This window comes from Pinus tabuliformis, chromosome 5_2, assembly GCF_031772625.1.
Source record: "Pinus tabuliformis cultivar Carrire ecotype Pingquan chromosome 5_2, CPIR1, whole genome shotgun sequence".
In the NCBI taxonomy this organism is placed as follows: Eukaryota; Viridiplantae; Streptophyta; class Pinopsida; order Pinales; family Pinaceae; genus Pinus; species Pinus tabuliformis.
The window spans coordinates 578566204-578584217 of record NC_142306.1 but is presented as its reverse complement, the minus strand read 5'-3'; positions in this window follow the sequence as shown (position 1 = coordinate 578584217).

The following is an 18014-nucleotide window of genomic DNA, read 5'->3' as shown; positions in this document are numbered from 1 at the left end:
GCAATCCATGTCGGATCACTAGGCCCTAACCGAGATTCCATCCTCGGGATTTACCGTGTATCCCACCAAAATCAGTCAAGGAATTCCCGGGCCTTTGGAAATTTTCCTGAGACCACCTCTGCCCCAGATTATGAAACCATATGGAAATTCCAAAGCTCAAAACTGAGAAAATAATCCCATCATACCATGGCTATCCAGAAAAAGGTAAGGTAAGGCTAAAAACCATTGTCATAACCTGGAAAAACCATGCCACCAACAACAAGAGAACCATATACCAACATGCAAAGCCATGCTTGTCAAAACTAGCCAGGAAATCACACATGCAATATGTTACCTACAAGTATTCCTGCTGAAGCTGCTTGATCCTGATATTCCTTACTTGATCTTTCATTTCCTTTCCTTTCCTTGTCCTTCCTTTTCTTGCTTTTCCCTTCCTTATCCAAAGCTAGAATGCTCCAAGAAAACTCTAAGTGTCCAAGAGTGTGATAGAAAGAGAATAATGAGAGAGCTCCAAAACTGAACTAACAAAATGTTACAAAATGATCCTCAGAAGCCTTTTTATCAATGAGGCCTCTATTTTCTTCATTTTCTATTTTTTTACTTCATTTTCCTCCTTACATGCAACATGTGACCTTTCACCTTCCTTTTCTCCTATTTTCCTTTATTTCATAAATAAATGTGCCAAAATACCTTTTTGCCTTTTTAATGCCTTCGCCATTTCCTTTGCCAATTTCCTTTAGCCATAAACACATCTAGTGATGCCCACTAGGATATATTTTTCCAACATTCATCTTGGAACAAGTGCCCCTTAATTGTGGTCATATTTTACCTTTATTAACTTGTATTACATGAACTTTTAACTCACGGGTTGTTACACTAGGTATAATATATCTTCTACCATTGAGTAAAAATGTATCAAACAATGAGTTGATCAGGCCTCAAGTTCCTAAATCCGATCTAAAGTTCCCTTTTCAAAATTCAGTGCCAAATATCTCCTCTCAACAAAAATTGGAAATGGATGTTAAAAACTTAGAGTTGGATTAGTTCCCAAATTGAAGATGTTGGGCTTAGTATGCATGCCTAGCTAGGGTTGTTGTTTATGAAAAATCCTTGATAAGAGTTTAATAGAAAGGTGGGATGGTTAACTATACATGGGAGCTTGGTCCAAGTCTACATATAGGTAGGGCATTCTTAACTTACCTCCATAGGAAGCAAGCGAGGCAAGGAAGGAAACCTTAGATTCCTTAGAGATGACTAAGATCAAAAGGTCTTCATAGAACATTTGAACGAAAGCTAAGCTTGAACGATAACTTGAACATGATGCTCCATTCTAGGATTAAATCCTTTATGGACTGATTTGGTTGGTTGAGTAGGTCTGTTAGGTATAATGTGGATGGATTATTCAGGCTTTAACTTGTTTCCTTGGTTAGTAAATATATTGTTGTAAGAGTAATACTACGAGTCTATAATTTTCCCTTACACTCCATATAAAGGAGGGTAGCATTATGTGTATATGTGTGTTGGGATTAGAAAATAACCATAGGGGAGAACAATAGATCCAAGAGTAGAGGTGATTTCTAAAGACACCATTGCACTAAATCATGAATGAACTCCATGCTCCCAAAGTGATAGATTGATCCAAGGGATCATCTCTAAATAAGTTTGTGTGTGGTCCAAACCAACAAACAAAAGACCAAATTGTTGTAACTGTCCATGAAAATGGATCTAAAAACCCGAATGTGGACATGATCAATAATATTCTGACAATATGAGGGTACAAGAACCCAAGGTTCCGACATTGTGTGTTTTTTTGTTGAGGACTATGAGTATGTCCCAAAAACCTTCAAGGTTATGGCTTTCATAAGTGAATATGCATGATGAGAACAATGTTAGATGAAATGGTGGGATAATATTTTGAGGGCATGGCACTATGTGAGTAGATGGTGCAATAATCATCATATGAATACCAACGACTTATTGAAATTGATTTCACTTGCACCATTTACACATGTACATTCACACCCGTGTGTGTGTTGATAGATAGATATAATTTATTTACATATTGCATGTCAACTAATGAGATTCAAGTCATTCTTGGGCACGAACAATCTCGACACTACATTATTTCCTCATGCCTTTTTTTCCCCATATAAGACTCTCAATTACTAGGCTGATGATATTTGCACCAATAGTACTCTCGAGTTTTGAGGGCTGCACTTGTGAGTGATGAAACAAAATGATATTAATTGCAATATTGTACCCATTTCATGCATTTCAGTCCAAGTTATTAGTCTCTCTGCAATGAGTTTCTAAGGAATTACCAAGGCATGGATTAGTGGAGTATTGTCATCACAATTGCAATGATAAGTACCCACAATGAAGAATAGGAAAAACTTGTCTGGGAGTATCCAGGCAAGGTATGTCTTCAATCATTGAGAAAAGAAGGTATCAAACAATGAGTTGATGGGCCTTGAGTCCTTGAATTTGATTTGAAGTTGCCCTTTTCAAAATTCAACAACCAATCTCTCTTCTACACGACAATTAGACGAGATTTATGCACTCAGTGCCGAATGAAATTCCTCATTAGTGAAATGTTTAACCCCACAACCATCAACTATTTGTAAGAGTGATCACTGGTGGCTTGCTAAATCGTACATGTCGGTGAATTGCCCGATTTTCTATACCCACTAGTGATTTTCCAAAATGATCATCGATGCTTTGCCAAACTATGCCCGTGATCTGAACTTAAACATGAATGCAACAAATTACAAATATAATCATAAATACCGAGATGCAATAGAAAACCTCTTCATTTCATTAATAGAAAAATACTGAGTTATGCTTACAAACATAATGGAAATAAGATAGCTCGGGTGATGGTAGCTATCTCTGAGAAGAGATGTGGCGGCTACATGCCAACTGAACTGTGTTACTGTTGAAGCCCCGAAAATCGGGTCGACAACAAGGGGGATACCCACCCGGTCTGGACCTTGGTTGGCAGCTGCTTATCCGTTTGGTATAGCGGGTCCGACTGGGGATAATGGGACCAGTTTCCCAATCTAAGGGTGTATGTGTGTGTGTGCAGAGTTGGATGTTGTTGTTTTAAGAATACTTAAAGCTAATTTAATTCAAACTTTTAAACTAACTCTATGCTATTGTAGTATAATGAGAAACAACACATCTAATCTACGCTAACCCGGGGTGTATTTCTTCTATTATGCGATCTAAAGAGATTTCAAATAACTGGTAATAAAGATCATTCAGCTATCATAAGAATAGAAATCAATTAAGATAAACCACTTTGCATAAGAAGTTAGGCAAAACAGTTGTGAACAGCATATCGCATAATAAGTTATTCATATATCAGACATAAATAAATGGCTCCACCGTACAGAAGTGCCAAATGGTAACTCATACATTCATGCAATAACATATAAACAACTGAAAACTGTATATCACTTTAAGAATATAAGCAGAAATGGCCAAGAGATAAAAGTACCATTTATGACTAATTCTACTCATAAGCTTCAAGCAAAAACGATTTATCTCTACTTGTTCTAACATCTACTAAGAGTACAAAAGTGCAACATCAGTAGCAGACATCAAATGCAAACATTAATAAATCTCGATCCATCCATTCATCAAAACCTCCTCTGAGGGTGCAGAAGTGCATGTTCCGAGGACAAGTTTTTGACAAATTTCTGGACCCTTCTCTAAATGCATGAGAAGGGTTAAAATACTACTTCCTAATTCTAATAATAGTGTTTTTACAAAATTTAGGATGCGGTTTTCAAATGACCGTCCTTTTTCTAATCTAATTTAAAAGAAAAAACAACATTCTAAAATAAGGCTACTTCTGAATTTGGTCTTTAAAGCTGCAAGTGTTCATCATGGGCTTGAGGAGAGTCGGCTGGCTGACTTCTGCGCTGAGTTGGGCTGCGAAAACAACATCTATGAGAGCTGGCACTACTTTTTCTGCCGCGTTTGTGATGCATTTCACAGTCATCCATTGACTATGCGGCTTGACCAAGTATGCCCAGTAACATTCGCAATTCAAACTGTTTAATGCTTGGATCGTTTTTCCCTTTGCCTGCGCCTTCTGCTTCCATTCTTTCTTCCAGTTGTAGATTATTTGGTAGTTACCCCGGGGTGGTCTCTGCGATTAAATTAGCCCTGTGTAAATTATCATTTACGCAGTCGATAAGAATGATTGCTTGTGTGGCCGCTGTCTCCACTGCTCGTTCCGCCTGCCTGATTTGATCATCCCATTTATTAAAGAGCAATTCTTTATGATTCTCGTTTATTCTGGGTGCACTTGCTCTTTTCCCTTCATCTTCATCTTGTCAAGTTAAGTATTCCGTCACTAGTCTGTCACTCTGATCATAGTCACTCCGCAAGTCTACCACTTGATTGGTGATTTTATCGCTCAGCTCGCAATAGTGACTCCACTGTGATATTTTACGTCCCAACTCTTCCTGTTGCTGCAGTAGTTGCTCATTTAAGCCAATATATTCTGAAATAAATTCTACCAGCTTAGGCTCATCTTTATGCATTTCCTGCAAAATTTGCAATTGTTTTCCTTTCTCGTCTAGACTTCTTTGATAGCCTATCTGCATCTGCTGAAAGTCTTCCTGCAGCTTCTCGAGCTGTTTGGAAGCTTCAATATTAGCATTGGCTTGTTGCAACTGTCGTTGTAGTAGTTGTATTTGATCTTCTTGTTCTTTCAACAGTTGTTGAACTTCCGATGCCTTGTCAATAGTTGCAGAAGCATATGCTCCTGCGATCTGAGACAACTTAGTGAGATTTTCAGTTGGGTTATTGTTGGGGTCTTTCCATAAGACGTCCAAATGTTCAACATCTTGTGACAGTGTATTTTCTAGTTTTCTTTTCTTCCTCTGTCTCCTTACAACTGCTTTATGTTGGGGACTATAGAATACATCCAGTGGGGGAATTTCTTCTACATTAAGTAGAAGCTCAGAAGGTGGAGCGATAGGAATGTGCTCCGTTTCTGTGACACTGCTGACTATGGTCGAAACCACTTCTTGCGCTACCTGTGTATTGTTCACAGGTGTTCTCGGGGCTTGCCCTTCAAGATTGATCAGCTCATTGAAGGTTTCCCATTCTTTGTCCAGTTCTGTTGTGACGAGTGGCGCTTCGATGACATGAGGGGGGACATCTCTTGGCGGGGAGGCGATAACTTGTCGTTGCGACATTGCACTTGACTGAGCTGTATCTTTAGCTGTTTCTTCATTTTTTCCTTGGTCGCTTCCAGACCCTTTAGAATGTTCAGGTACTCCTTGCGCAGTGTTGGATTTAGATCTGGAAGTGCTAGAGTTTCCACTGAGGCTAACGCTTGGAGTTGGTTCTCTCACAGGCAGTCGCAGCTTCTCTAGAGGAACACTGGCCAGCCTTCTTTCCCTGTATAACATGAATCTTTGGAGGTCATCTGGAGACAACTTCAACCGAGCTTCCCACAAAATTTCCTGGAGTGAGCTTCTACTCTGAAACAAATCATCAAACAAATCTTTCTTTCCAACGAATACTTTTATTTTGACGTTCGTTGTGAAATCTTGGGCAACATCATTTGGGTCAAATGGCCTTGCTGGGAATTTAAATAATTGTAGACATGTCACATTCTCCACTTCGGTGAAAGCGTGTCCTACATCGAACAATGAGAAGGCCCCACAAGCTACAGGAAACTGAGGCCATATGGCCTTCTTTTTGTCCTTTAGGTCTTTGGTCAGGCTGCCTTCTGAACAGGTTTGATAAGCAATTTCCCGAGCCAAAAGTTTATCGGGGATATATAGAGGTAGGACATGTGGAGGTACAGTGCTTCCAAACACTCTAATATAGGTGAACCATTCTTCCCCGAACCATCTTGCGATGGGGATGATGTCTATCTGTGCCTCGGGTGAGCACCTCGGGGGGTCTTCATCATACATCATTCTATACAAGGGTAAGATAAGCCCGTGGAAAATCTGGTAGAAATGTGGGACGAACTGAGAATCCCATAACACCTTATGATAAACATGGATAGGTGATGGGTCCTGGGTAGTCCATTTCCAACCCATAGTGGGAAATTTAGACACATAACAAATAGAATCCATAACATATGCGGACAGATAAAAAGGAGGATAGATCCTTTGAGACAAGGATCTTTTAGACCGGTAATTGATAACAACCGTGTATAGATTATCAGAAAAGATCTTGGCCCAATCCATAATATCGGCATTTGTGGTAGCATATATTAATGGTAGCCATTCAGACGAAAACTTATTGATATCCTGCATCCCAAATAATCTACAAATCATGGCCGCAACAAAACAATACGGAGAGGTGAGGGAACCAGTGTTGTACATACCGTTTTTGTCCTTTTTGAGCGGCTCCTCTTTTCTGGACCAATCTTTGGTGGTCTCTGCTAGGTTTGGGTTCTCTGCCACAAATTTCTTAACGAATTGTGCATTGTAAGTCGCCTGCGGTTCAGGAAGATGATACATAAGCTTTAAATCTTGCGCAGCGAATGATCCAATGAGCCCATGTCCTTGAACCTTGAATTGTCTGTTGTTCATCTCTGCATTGTCAAGTATCCACTTGATCATATCCGTATATGGTAGAATTTTGGGCCTTGCTGCTATCCGGTGAAGAAATGAACATGCTAGCTCCTCTAAGGATGCTTCAGAAGAGCGTTGTGAGCCCGCGACAGCAGCAACCTTCATTATTCTAGGATTTTCTTCTTCAAGCAGCCTGTACGTGCTTTCCCATGTCGATATCCCTGTGTCTCTGTTACAGGTTGTGTCTGTATACAAAGGCGCCATCTCCTTCGTATTTTCCTTCGCCTCAGAGCCTTGAGCTTTATTTTTCTTTCCCATTTCTTCCTACGTTTGGCTTTGAATCGTCTTAGCTCTTCGTTCCTACAGATTACGAGTGAAATGGAAATGACTGATCAAGAAAGGTGATGGGAGAGTTTTAAATGCAACAGATATATCAAATATGCCACCTTACGTGAAGTAATTCTTTACAAAAGCACGCGTCTTCATTTCATTTAATAACTGACAACTGGTTCATTTACTATCATTAAAAGCGCATGATCTTGAGTCAGATTATGGTAAGTGGCTTTTCTTTGAATGGCGTGCCCAAAGGATTCGTGATGAAGTGATTTATGATTTGCTTACGTAACATCGCAGATCACGCCATCGCAAATCGCACCATCGCAGATCGCGAGAATATAATATCACAGCGATCGCAACATCGCAGGTCGCAGAAGTTTGATGTTTGCCAAATCTTGCCAGCTCATTTCTGCGATATGCGATCTTGCGATCGGTGTTATCACAGATCGGTAAATCTTTAAGTTTTTTCCTTATGAGTATTACTTTATTGCAATGCGATGTTATGCTTAACACGAGGGTCTTGTGCATATTGATATTATAGAGAAATGGAGGCATTTCCTGTCTTTTTGCAATGTGGCTTTAAAGACATTTCCCTTATCGTAGACTTAGGTTAAAAATATTCAAAAGACCTTTCTAAGCTTACGATGGTAACCTTATTTTGAAGAAAGGAAATTGTTGCTTTTTTTTCTTTAAAATTTAACTAAGGGTCCCCATTCATTTAGTATTTTGGACAACACTTAAATGAACAAGGGGGGGGTGTTGCTGGCCACAACAATTGGCGATTCACTTGGGAGAACCGGTTATCTCTGATCTTCTATTGACATTTTTCAAACTTCCGAAACAAAAATTTTCTAAGAAAACTTAAACTTTATTATAAAAAGATAAAGCATATTATACTTCAAACTGTCAATGATATTTTGTTTCAACCTCTTTCTATTTTAATTACTTGTATCCTCAGCTTGTCCTTGCATTTACATCAGCCATTACTCGGTCTTGTAAAAATTAAAATAAAGTCTTCCCTGTGTAGCAGCCTTTTAAATATGCTCCTTTGTCGCAGGTAGAGCCTCTGCTGCCAACAGGCATCCATAGCCTCGACAGGGTTACCTATTATCCAGTAATGATCCTTTATCCTGCTTAAGGCTATTTACAACTTTTCAGAGAAAAACCCATTTTGACACTTTTTTCCTTTTTTTTATTCTCTAAAGAACAATGTCTTGGTTTGGTGGCCAAATTATGACACAGTCATTCACTTGATTTACACTTTTGCTGAACAAGCTGGCTCGTGATGAGACCCCTTGTCTTTTGATTGCAACAATCTTGAGTCGTTGCCCTGTTTTGGTGGACAGTATTGGCAAAGTCAGCAAGTTATAATACCCGTGATCATGATAAGCCGGCTCGTGATGAGACCTCTTATTCTTTGAGATATAGTGTTTTCTCGGATTGTTCCTCTGAATGCTGCGATTTCCTTTAGCAGGGAGGAAGTCAATTTTTCCTTAAGAAAGTTCTGGACGACAATAATAGAGTTTTTTGGAAATGGTTGTTTCTACAGGGAATCCTTATTTTGTTATTGATGCCTTTCATTGTACTAACATAAAAAAATTTCTTCACTAAGATTGCTTTCTTCAAATTTCTTGGAGTTGAAACTAGTATCATATCTGAGTTAAAGTTCTATTGATAATAAAGATCAAATTTCCAAAAGATTTGCTATTTATAGAAGCAGAAGTTCAAAATCTTGATAGAGAAAAGGTGTCTTTAGTAAATGTCAAATGTTGTTAACCATAGCAAATTTTATTATGGGGAAAAATATTTAACGAAATGAGAGGTAGACATTCCCTAGGATTATGTACAGAATAGGGATAATCTCTTCTCTTATTTTACCTACCAACTATTAAAAGTAAACCTAAAACCTAATAACCTAGCTAAATTACTCCTACTCCTATTCTAACTATATACAGAAAATTAACTAGGTGAAATGATATTTCCAGTGGAACCATCTTTTCATTTTTATTCCTACCCGTATGTAACTTTCAAACATTAGCGTTAAGAACAAAACTTTTCCTGGACTGTTAATGTTGGATGTGGAATAAGAATGTGTAACTTCAGTTGGAATTCTGTCTGATATTTCTTTCTCATGAAAACTTCTTTCCAACTGGATACCTATTGGATCATAAAAATCAGGATGAATTTCTATTATGGATTGATGATCTCGTAATAGGAAAGATGACAAGCCAGGTTGTGAATATGATTTTTCAGTTTCAATGGCTCGTAACCTACTGTGCGTTAAAGTCGAGCTTTTAGCGATTTCTTGCAAAAGGAAAGTTTCCATATATAAATCACTAAATAAATCAATGCAGAATAGATGGAAATTTCTGGAAAGATATTTATCAATTGGCGCGAATTACCGACAAGTTTCGAAAGGTACTTTCCTTCGTTGATGATGTTTTGGATGCCAAATAAGTTTTCTAAGGAAGTCTGATATTGATTGATCTTGGAATTGAAAAATTTCTATACTTCCTTGACACAGTTTAGCTTTCCAAAATGGTAGCACATCTTTCGAATGTTTTTTGATAAGGTGCTCAACATACCACAGTAATCTATCAAAAGTGTGAAAATTTAAAACACAATCCGATTTTGTACAAAATGAGTGCAAGTGAGAAAGAAAGAAATGATTATCTATACAAATAATGTTACATCACAACTGGTATTGACTTGGAATATCTTGTTTTTCACAAGAATTGGCCAGAATTATGGGATCCGAGCAATTTTGAATTCCGCCTTGTGAATCAGAAGACAAGTTATGATTGTGAACAGGCATGGGGGTTTTCTCATGATATGAATCATAGATTGGGGTATTGTCCTGGATAGTAAAATCATGTAAATGATCTTTTACTTTGAAATGAGGATTGAATGATATGATTTCTGTATTAGAATATCTCTCATTATCTGGGCTTTGTTGAGTTACTTGGGATAAATCAACAACATCATCGTTGTCAAAGTAACTATCATAAATGATTTTACATGTTTCCCTAAATTTCTCTTTATCGTCATATATTTTCAGACAAGGAAGGTTAAGTGGTTCTTGTTTGAAAATGATCAAAGGATGTTCTATAGCTGTCTTTTTATCTTGAAAACCTAACGATGACTCATTTGAATAATCCTCTGTGCTTTTTGAGATATCTTTAATATTGAGAGGGGAAAAATTATCATCACTAAAAACATCAGGATAAAGAGAAAAATGTGATTCTGGAACAATGCATTTGAAAATATCATCATGGAAAAATCTTTGTTCATCAGATTCATCATAGACATCGGGCTTTAGATCATACCTTTGTGTACTGATACTTTTTGAAAGAGAAATAGTTTGCTGTTCTAACCTTGGCCTCTGCATTTGTTGATTTGCAACGATATTATCTGACCTTGTATCAAAGTCATCTCCTGGTTCCAAGGTAGGCTTTCCTCCAACATTCTCGCTTTTGTCTTCTTGCATTAAAGCATGCATGTCTCCTAGGCTTTGGGGACTTTCTTCATCATGGCTGATTTGTATATTCAAATTGGAATTCTCATTCACATTAGAAGAAAATGAGACAAAGCTTGAACTAATTTCTGCTTGATCAGACATAGGAGGCAGGGAATACTCAGCATAATTCGAAGATTCTTCATCCATGAGTTCACTTTCAAGATCATACTTTAGACAATTAAGATGAAATCGCATATTAAAATCCCTAACAGATTCATCTTGTTTCCGTAGATAATCAATTTCATCATATACCTGGTCATAGTCATAACAATCAAATTCAAAAATGAAAGTCTTGACGAATTGGTCCCAGCTGTGAATTGATGCAACTGGGAGGGTTCTACACCATTTTCTAGCTTCCGCCGTGAATGTAAGAGTAAAAATTCTGCATAAAACGCCTTCATCAATTCTTTGAATATCAGAACTTGAAACTCTTTGAATAAATTGAAGAGCATGATTAAAAGCAGAAGAATTATTCTTACCATTGAATTTTACCTGAGACAAGAGTCTTACCACTTCAGGTGGAGTGTTGGAGGAGGTAGGAACATGGATGCAACTCCAAATGGGAAGTTTGTGAGCAGCCATCCTGATTCAAATGTTACAATTGAAAATCATTCCAACAGACACTATGTTCAGGCCCTCCTTCTAGCGCCAAATATGTTGAAGCCCCGAAAATTGGGTCGACAACAAGGGGGATACCCACCCAGTCCGGACCTTGGTTGGCAGCTCCTTATCCGTTTGGTATAGCGGGTCCGACTGGGGATAATGGGACCAGTTTCCCAATCTAAGGGTGTATGTGTGTGTGTGCAGAGCTGGATGTTGCTGTTTTAAGAATACTTAAAGCTAATTTAATTCAAACTTTTAAACTAACTCTATGCTATTGTAGTCTAATGAGAAACAACACATCTAATCTACGCTAACCCGGGGTGTATTTCTTCTATTATGCGATCTAAAGAGATTTCAAACAATAACTGGTAATAAAGATCATTCAGCTATCATAAGAATAGAAATCAATTAAGATAAACCACTTTGCATAAGAAGTTAGGCAAAACAGTTGTGAACAACATATCGCATAATAAGTTATTCATATATCAGACATAAATAAATGGCTCCACCATACAGAAGTGCCAAATGGTAACTCATACATTCATGCAATAACATATAAACAACTGAAAACTGTATATCACTTTAAGAATATAAGCAGAAATGACCAAGAGATAAAAGTACCATTTATGACTAATTCTACTCATAAGCTTCAAGCAAAAACGATTTATCTCTACTTGTTCTAACATCTACAAGAGTACAAAAGTGCAACATCAGTAGCAGACATCAAATGCAAACATTAATAAATCTCGATCCATCCATTCATCAAAACCTCCTCTGAGGGTGCAGAAGTGCATGTTTCGAGGACAAGTTTTTGACAAATTTCTGGACCCTTCTCTAAATTCATGAGAAGGGTTAAAATACTACTTCCTAATTCTAATAATAGTGTTTTTACAAAATTTAGGATGCGGTTTTCAAATGACCGTCCTTTTTTAATCTAATTTAAAAGAAAAAACAACATTCTAAAATAAGGCTACTTCTGAATTTGGTCTTTAAAGCTGCAAGTGTTCATCATGGGCTTGAGGAGAGTCGGCTGGCTGACTTCTGCGCTGAGCTGGGCTGCGAAAACAACATCTATGAGAGCTGGCACTACTTTTTCGGCCGCGTTTGTGATGCATTTCACAGTCATCCATTGACTATGCGGCTTGACCAAGTATGCCCAGTAACATTCCCAATTCAACCTGTTTAATGCTTGGATCACTTTTCCCTTTGCCTGCGCCTTCTGCTTCCATTCTGCTTCCAGTTGTAGCTTATTTGGTAGGTACCCCGGGGTGGTCTCTGCGATTAAATTGGCCCTGTGTAAATTCTCATTTACACAGTCGATAAGAATGCTTGCTTGTGTGGCCGCTGTCTCCGCTGCTCGTTCCGCCTGCCTGATTTGATCGTCCCATTTATTAAAGAGCAATTCTTTATGATTCTCATTTATTCTGGGTGCACTTGCTCTTTTCCCTTCATCTTCATCCTGCCAAGTTAAGTATTCCGTCACTCGTCTGTCACTCTGATCATAGTCACTCCGCAAGTCTACCACTTGATTGGTGATTTTATCGCTCAGCTCGCAATAGTGACTCCACTGTGATATTTTACGTCCCAACTCTTCCTGTTGCTGCAGTAGTTGCTCATTTAAGCCAATAGATTCTGAAATAAATTCTGCCAGCTTAGGCTCATCTTTATGCATTTCCTGCAAAATTTGCAATTGTTTTCCTTTCTCGTCTAGACTTCTTTGATAGCCTATCTGCATCTGCTGAAAGTCTTCCTGCAGTTTCTCGAGCTGTTTGGAAGCTTTAATATTAGCATTGGCTTGTTGCAACTGTCGTTGTAGTAGCTGTATTTGATCTTCTTGTTCTTTCAACAGTTGTTGAACTTCCGATGCCTTGTCAATAGTTGCAGAAGCATATGCTCCTGCGATCTGAGACAACTTAGTGAGATTTTCAGTTGGGTTATTGTTGGGGTCTTTCCATAAGACGTCCAAATGTTCAACATCTTGTGACAGTGTATTTTCTAGTTTTCTTTTCTTCCTCTGTCTCCTTACAACTGCTTTATGTTGGGGACTATAGAATACATCCAGTGGGGGAATTTCTTCTACATTAAGTAGAAGCTCGGAAGGTGGAGCGATAGGAATGTGCTCCGTTTCTGTGACACTGTTGACTATGGTCGAAACCACTTCTTGCGCTATCTGTGTATTGTTCACAGGTGTTCTCGGGGCTTGCCCTTCAAGATTGATCAACTCATTGAAGGTTTCCCATTCTTTGTCCAGTTCTGTTGTGACGAGTGGCGCTTCGATGACAGGAGGGGGGACATCTCTTGGCGGGGAGGCGATAACTTGCTGTTGCGACATTGCACTTGACTGAGCTGTATCTTTAGCTGTTTCTTCGTTTTTTCCTTGGTCGCTTCCAGACCCTTTAGAATGTTCAGGTACTCCTTGCGCAGTGTTGGATTTAGATCTGGAAGTGCTAGAGTTTCCACTGAGGCTAACGCTTGGAGTTGGTTCTCTGGCAGGCAGTCGCAGCTTCTCTAGAGGAACACTGGCCAGCCTTCTTTCCCTGTATAACATGAATCTTTGGAGGTCATCTGGAGACAACTTCGACCGAGCTTCCCGCAAAATTTCCTGGAGTGAGCTTCTACTCTGAAACAAATCATCAAACAAATCTTTCTTTCCAACGAATACTTTTATTTTGACGTTCGTTGTGAAATCTTGGGCAACATCATTTGGGTCAAATGACCTTGCTGGGAATTTAAATAATTGTAGACATGTCACATTCTCCACTTCGGTGAAAGCGTGTCCTACATCGAACAATGAGAAGGCCCCACAAGCTATAGGAAACTGAGGCCATATGGCCTTCTTTTTGTCCTTTAGGTCTTTGGTCAGGCCGCCTTCTGAACAGGTTTGATAAGCAATTTCCCGAGCCAAAAGTTTATCGGGGATATATAGAGGTAGGACATGTGGAGGTACAGTGCTTCCAAACACTCTAATATAGGTGAACCATTCTTCCCTGAACCATCTTGCGATGGGGATGATGTCTATCTGTGCCTCGGGTGAGCACCTCGGGGGGTCTTCATCATACATCATTCTATATAAGGGTAAGATAAGCCCGTGGCAAATCTGGTAGAAGTGTGGGACGAACTGAGAATCCCATAACACCTTATGATAAACATGGATAGGTGATGGGTCCTAGGTAGTCCATTTCCAACCGATAGTGGGAAATTTAGACACATAACAAATAGAATCCATAACATATGCAGACAGATAAAAAGGAGGATAGATCCTTTGAGACAAGGATCTTTTAGACCGGTAATTGATAACAGCCGTGTATAGATTATCAGAAAAGATCTTGGCCCAATCCATAATATCGGCATTTGTGGCAGCATCTATTAATGGTAGCCATTCAGACGAAAACTTATTGATATCCGGCATCCCAAATAATCTACAAAGCATGGCCGTAGCAAAACAATACGGAGAGGTGAGGGAACTAGTGCTGTACATACCGTTTTTGTCCTTTTTGAGTGGCTCCTCTTTTCTGGACCAATCTTTGGTGGTCTCTGCTAGGTTTGGGTTCTCTGCCACAAATTTCTTAACGAATTGTGCATTGTAAGTCGCCTGCGGTTCAGGAAGATGATACATAAGCTTTAAATCTTGTGCAGCGAATGATCCGATGAGCCCATGTCCTTGAACCTTGAGTTGTTTGTTGTTCATCTCTGCATTGTCAAGTATCCACTTGATCATATCCGTATATGGTAGAATTTTGGGCCTTGCTGCTATCCGGTGAAGAAATGAACATGCTAGCTCCTCTAAGGATGCTTCAGAAGAGCGTTGTGAGCCCGCGACAGCAACAACCTTCATTATTCTAGGATTTTCTTCTTCAAGCAGCCTGTACATGCTTTCCCATGTCGATATCCCTGCATCTTTGTTACAGGTTGTGTTTGTATACAAAGGCGCCATCTCCTTCGTCTTTTCCTTCGCCTCAGAGCCTTAAGCTTTATTTTTCTTTCCCATTTCTTCCTGCGTTTGGCTTTGAATCGTCTTAGCTCTTCGTTCCTGCAGATTACGAGTGAAATGGAAATGACTGATCAAGAAAGGTGATGGGAGAGTTTTAAATGCAACAGATATATCAAATATGCCACCTTACGTGAAGTAATTCTTTACAAAAGCACGCGTCTTCATTTCATTTAATAACTGGCAACTGGTTCATTTACTATCATTAAAAGCGCATGATCTTGAGTCAGATTATGGTAAGTGGCTTTTCTTTGAATGGCGTGCCCGAAGGATTCGTGATGAAGTGATTTATGATTTGCTTACGTAACATCGCAGATCGCGCCATCGCAAATCGCACCATCGCAGATCGCGATAATATAATATCGCAGCGATTGCAACATCGCAGGTCGTAGAAGTTTGATGTTTGCCAAATCTTGCCAGCTCATTTCTGCGATATGCGATCTTGCGATCGGTGTTATCGCAGATCGGTAAATCTTTAAGTTTTTTCCTTATGAGTATTACTTTATTGCGATGCGATGTTATGCTTAACACGAGGGTCTTGTGCATACTGATATTATAGAGAAATGGAGGCATTTCCTGTCTTTTTGCAATGTGGCTTTAAAGACATTTCCCTTATCGTAGACTTAGGTTAAAAATATTCAAAAGACCTTTCTAAGCTTACGATTGTAACCTTATTTTGAAGAAAGGAAATTCTTGCTTTTTTTCTTTAAAATTTAACTAAGGGTCCCCATTCATTTAGTATTTTGGACAACACTTAAATGAACAAGGGGGGGTGTTGCTGGCCACAACAGTTACAATGAGGCCCAAGGGCCTATTTATTATTGAAAAACATGATAAAACCCTAAACAACCAAAACCCTAACCCCAGGAGATGTAACACAAAGATTTTGTGGGCCCTGTTGGGGTTAGTTGGGCAGCCAACTTCTCAGGGTTGTAACTTGGTCATATTATCTTCGTTTGGCGCGTATGATACCTTGTTGGAAAGGTCTCTTTGAGTACTACAGGTTCTGTAGCATAGCCCTACCTATGGCTATGGGCCTAAAATGGACCTCAAAAAAATGTCGTTTAGGGGGTCAAAACTGCTCCAGAAGTTTAGGATCTAAAAAACTGCTAAAAATAGTAAATGCTAAAATAAACAAGGAAACATATGAAACTGACTGGAGGGTCTAGGTGGAATAGGTGGGTGGCCACCAATATCCACCTGGATCACCCCACCAGTGAAATGACTAACCATTAGAGATTTGGTTGATTTTCTACCTCTTTGGCACTTTGGTTTATTCTCTAACTCCTTGGTTGTCCCTAATTTTTCCTTTGATAATGAATAAAGGTTTACTATCGATGCCTCAATTTTTTTGTGATTGAAAAATTTTCTGTCAAATATAGTTTAAAAATTTACAAAACTATCAAAATCTTTCTGTGAAACTGTGAAAAGGGATTGAGAAGGTGTGAAAACTGTCAAATTTGACCAGTGAGTTTGTTTTGAAATTCCAACCTTGGCACTATACTTTGTAGAAGCCTTCTCATAGTGGTAGGGCACACCATCATGTCGGCATATCACTTATAGCTTCACAATAAGAAGAAGATCCTCTAAAGGGGAATGGAAATATTAGGGCTTTTGAGGTTTAGGACAATAAATTATTAAGACCCCACCTCACAAATAAACAAGGGGGTTGGGTCAATCACACATTCAAAATGTTTCTCGCATAACCTTTACAACAAGAGTTCCAAGATTCAAAGAGATGCATGTGGGTATTTTCAACTCCTCTTCTTATCAACAAATGCTATTAACTCTCCTTTTAGTTACTCCAACCTCTACCTCTTACAAAATTTCTTCCTTCCTAAGCTTACATGAATATATATTTTCTATATATACTATATGGTATCGTTCTTCCTAAGTGTGTGTAAATAGATATTTACACACTGTGTGGGTAGCAATTCATAGGAAAACATTCTTTTAATCTACATCATTCATAGGAAAACATACTTTGATAATTAAAAGGTTTTTTTTTGTTAGTTATTTTTTTTCTTATTGGTTCCTTTATTGTTTGGATCGTAACCAATCTTACTTTATGTAGAGTTATTATGGCAAGGGTTTATCTTCTTCTCTAATTCAAACTAGTTTTTTTGGTTATTTCTTATGGGGATATTCTTTGGTTTCAATAGCCTTTGACCTTGCTTGGTTGAGTGATGCTTTAGATCTAGTTGTAGGGCTCTCTTAGTTGAGGGATTTGTTAGTTCTTAGTGTTTTGAGTGTGTCTTTTCTGCCTTAAAAATAATTAGTCTAGTGTTTTCCTCTCATGGAGTGGTTCCTTGATTCCCACAATCACAATCATGGTCTAATCCTTGTAGCTTTAAAAATGTGGAATCCTAGCCCCCCCCCCCCCCCCCCCCCCCCATCTATACCTTTGTAACTTCCTTTCTTCAACTTGGTTTACTTAAGGGACTTTGCAAGCTCTCTCACTTCATGGAACTCTCCTTAGACTGAATGTAGGGGATAGCTAAGTCTATAGACTTCTTGGGGTAAGCAACCATCGAGTCACTAAATACTTTTGAGACAAAATAATGTGCTTTGATAGAATAGAGCTTGGATCCATAAATATCCACCTTATTCTAGTGAAATATTTTTCAGGGAGCCTCTTATTCACATGCAGTTCTACACATATTCTCACAAAGGAAAATAAATAATCCTTCTCTTTGTTTTGATCATGGCTAATGATCCGGATTTAAACAGGAACGCAACAAATTACAGAGATAACCATAAATACAGAGATGAGATAACCATAAATACTGAGATGCAGCGGAAATAATACTTCATTTCATTACTGTAAAATACTGAAATGTGCTTACAAACAGAAATAGAAATAAATCAGCTAGGGCGATGGTAGCTTATCTCTGAGAAGAGATGTGTCGACTACATGCCTCTGAACTGTTCTAAAACTGTATTACAATGAGGCTCGAAGGCCTATTTATTGTTGAGAAACAATGGAAAACCCTTCACATCTCGAAACCTAACCCTAGAA